Here is a 3,871-nt window from a genome sequence, read left to right as displayed (position 1 = left end):
ATCCTATGGAATATTGATCGACTGTGTTTATTTCAACCTATAGCATGGGGAGCTAGGAGATGATGGTTTCTAGGCCAAGAGGGCCTCACTTTTTTTCTCTTCTAATATCAAACATTAAAAATTAACATTTACCTACTAAGTATACTACTTACTACTAAGAGTCAGTACGCCTACTGCCTCTATGTCAGTGCTTGTTCCTTGTGTCAGTATTTATAGTTTAGACAGATCATCCTTTAGCCAGTCAGCTTCCATGTTGGGCTCCTGGTAAAAAATAGAGGATAAATGCATGAGGTATTTTTTTTCTCACAGAGTCATATGTCTCCTTCTGGAAAATCTTTCTTCATGTCTTCATAGTACGCTTTTGGACACCAACCATCTATAGTATCATAGTAAAATGTGAACTTAGGTACATGTTCTTTTATGGTTTCATTGTCTGTCTTCACCACCTCCATCATTTCTTGGCTTCCAAGGGAGGCAGCACTAATGAGGCAGAATGGTTCCAATGCATTCAGAAAGGAACATTCACTCTCTACGTTAATCATTCGAAGGAGCATTCTGATCATCGAGGACCTGATTTTCTCGGGCCACGATTTAAGTAGTAAGTAGCCAGGAACATAGAGAACATCAAAGCCAGCACAGAAGTGGATTGGCGAGCTTGCTGTTGGGTGACTCAGTCATTCGCTCAATTGCTGGAGAGAGCAGAAAGCGGCGAGTTATTGGGAGCTCAGGGGCATATGCTTCAGAATCTGAAGGGAAAAAGAGCAGCCTAGAGAATGACCAGTGACCACAAGTTTCATTTCCTTTGGCACATGAGTTCTCAGGAAAGCTAGTTTGTATTCTGCTTGACCACAGAGTCCATAGATGTCCTTAATTTCTCGAGCATTTGGATCGTCCAAAAGTTGTCAGAATCTTCTTGTCCTTGGGGGCCACGGCATGCCCAGCATGACTGATAACCCAAACTGGAAAGCGTCTTTTTGTTGAAGAATACAAAGCCTTTGTAAATGGCACATAAAAGGCAGAGAAACCTGTGTTACCCGTAATAAAGAAAATAAGCAGCTTAGGTCTGTTGGCACTTAGAGTATTAACGCCTTCAGTCCAGGGCCCACATTTTAGAACCTGTGTTTCAACTCAGGAAATGAATTCCTCAGGCACAGGAGTTCCTTCCTTGATTTCTGCGTCCATTTCTGTCTGCCTAGAAGGCAGCAGCCTGCACTGTGACCGTCTTGGTTAGTGAGGGGATTGTTTTTAATCCATTCTGCTCCCTCCAGTGTCTGCAGGGCTGCTGGTTTTCACAGTTGCTGCTAGCCAGGCTATTGTTTTTCAACACTGCTGCACAGTAGGGAGTAAGGCGTGGGCACAGGGCCTGTTATAACATTTCAAACCTCACTTATCTTACTTTTTTATTGAATAATGTTTTCTCAGGTATTTTTCAAGCATTTGGTTAATTTCTAGAGTTCTAAAAAGTTGATTTTGCCAATCATCATCATTGCTTTTACGGAGGAGCAGTTTTTCAGAGGTCTTGCTCTGCCATTCCTGAAATGCTTCTTATCCAAATGTATTTTCAGTCTACATGTCTAATTTTCACCTCAGTATTCTTAGTACTCAGGTTCTGAAGTAAATAAATATCTAAAGTGGAAGAAATCCAAACTGAATATATCCACTATCCTGGCTTACTAAATTCAAGGGTGAATTTACTATGGTTGTCAGTCTAACAGGAGTCCGTACTTGTTTTTTCATTCTGGAAAAAAATGTATATCACATAATGTGAAAACAAAGTGTACAGCATGTCCTTTCATTTGAATTTTACTATAAATTGCTTTCTAGATCTGGAACTTGTTCAGAACGTTTTTTAACAGATTAGATTTTGCCTTCTTTAATAAAAGAATAATGTGTCCTCTATGGTGAACAAGCGTTGTAGCAAAATTCTGTATTTAAACTGATGCTCAGCATTGTGTATTATATATTTTCTCTGTATAACTATCAAGTTTCAGAACTTCCAGATGCTCCTGCTTACAAACAAGCCTGCATCTAAACATTATCTACTTAACTTACATCCAAAAAAAAAGCCTATATATCCCCCATAAAGAAAATTGTTACAATACCTCGTAACTGAGATGTATGTATGTATATCTGCTTGCCACATTAAAAAATCTTTTGCTTGTGCAAAATTAAGAGAAAAACCCTAACATGGTTCACCATGGAAGATACAAAAATCTACTCTCTGAAGTTACGTGATGCTAATTATAAGGTGGGGAATAATATATCGAAGGTATTATTATCACTATTGTTATTTACAAAGCATTTACTTAGTAACTTACAGGTAATAAATGGCTGTTTTACCCACTTCCTGTGATTTCATTTTCAATGTTTTATTTACTCCTCTGTCTGCCCTGTATCAGCCAGTTACATTCTATATGTATTCATTGATTCATAACTTCATTTATTTACTTTATACCTATTAGGTATCAGCTGTAAGCTCTTTAAGGGAAGGGACTAGGTCTTATTCATTTTTGTCTGCCTAATTTCTGTCACATTGGCTATATAGGAAAACAGATATAAAAATATAAAACAGTGCAATATTTTAGTATTACATACTTATTTTTGAGATTACAAATTGGTTGTTCCATATGAAATTGTTAATATTTGATTATTTATTTATTTATGTTTGGCTGTGTTGGGTTCTCGTTGCTGCATGCGGACTTTCTCTAGCTGCGGTGAGCGGGGGCTACTCCTCGTTTCGGGGCGCAGGCATCCCATTGTGGTGGCTTCTCCTGCTGCGGAGCACAGGCTCCAGGCATGCGGGCCTCAGTAGCTGTGGCACGCAGGCTCGCCGGCTCTAGAGCGCAGGCGCAGTAGTTGTGGCGCATGGGCCTAGTTGCTCCGCGGCATGTGGGATCCTCCTGGACCAGGGATCGAACCCTTGTCCCTGCATTGCGGGCAGATTCTCAACCACTGTGCCACCAGGGAAGTCCCAATATGTGATCATTTTTGACTTTGCAAAATGGAACTTCGTGTGATCCACCTTAATATATGCATAGAATAGTTAAAAGATCAGACTCCAATTCATAGAATGGATGAAATTTGTCTTCACTTCAGGATTTGGTTTGGAAGCAGGGAATTTGGTGATTATCACCTTAAAGTATATGCACCGCCATGTTCATTGCATCATTATTCACAATAGTAAGTAATGACATGGAAAAAGCGTATGTGCCCAATAATGGATAAAACGATGAAATGTAATACACACATACACACCCATACACACTGGAATATATTTCAGCCACAAGAAGGAAGAAAATCAGCCTTTTGCAACACAGGGATAAAGCTTGAGGGCATTGTTGTAACTGAAAGAAGTCAGACAGACAAAAACAAATACTGTATGATCTCATCCTTATGTGGAATCTGAAAAAGCTGAACTCATAAGAAACTCATAAATAGTGCTTGCCAGGAGTCTGGGATAGGGGAAATGGGGAGATGTTGATCGAGGAGTATAAACTTCCAGTTATAAATTGAATAAGTCCTGGGGATCTAGTTTAAAGCATGGTGAATATAGTTAATGGTACTGTGTTATTTACTTAAAACTTGTTAAGAGAGTAGGTAATTATGTGTGATGATGGAGGTGTTAACTAAGCCTATTGTAGTAATCATTTCACAGTATATATGTGAGTCAAATTGTCATGTTGTACACCTTACACAATATATCGATTATATCTCAATTCACTGAAAATATGTCAAAAATAATAATTACTGTTTAATCTTAAGTGCAATTGTATTCTTTTCCCCTTGAATTTACTTATGATAGATAAAATTTGTTCAGTTTTAGACAGATAACATTGTCATACCACATATATCAATTAAGATGATTTCCACT

General features: G+C 38.5%; 1 pseudogene; it reads right to left on the bottom strand.

Annotated features, from left to right (window-relative positions):
* Window positions 1-210: 210 nt before the first annotated feature.
* On the bottom strand, window positions 211-1,182 carry LOC114902243 (annotated as a pseudogene).
* Window positions 1,183-3,871: the final 2,689 nt, after the last annotated feature.

This window comes from Monodon monoceros, unplaced genomic scaffold (assembly GCF_005190385.1).
Source record: "Monodon monoceros isolate NGI ecotype Baffin Bay Population unplaced genomic scaffold, NGI_Narwhal_1 Super_Scaffold_20, whole genome shotgun sequence".
NCBI lineage: Eukaryota > Metazoa > Chordata > Mammalia > Artiodactyla > Monodontidae > Monodon > Monodon monoceros.
The sequence above is the reverse complement of the archived record's forward strand: the minus strand, read 5'-3'. Positions and strand labels throughout refer to the sequence as shown.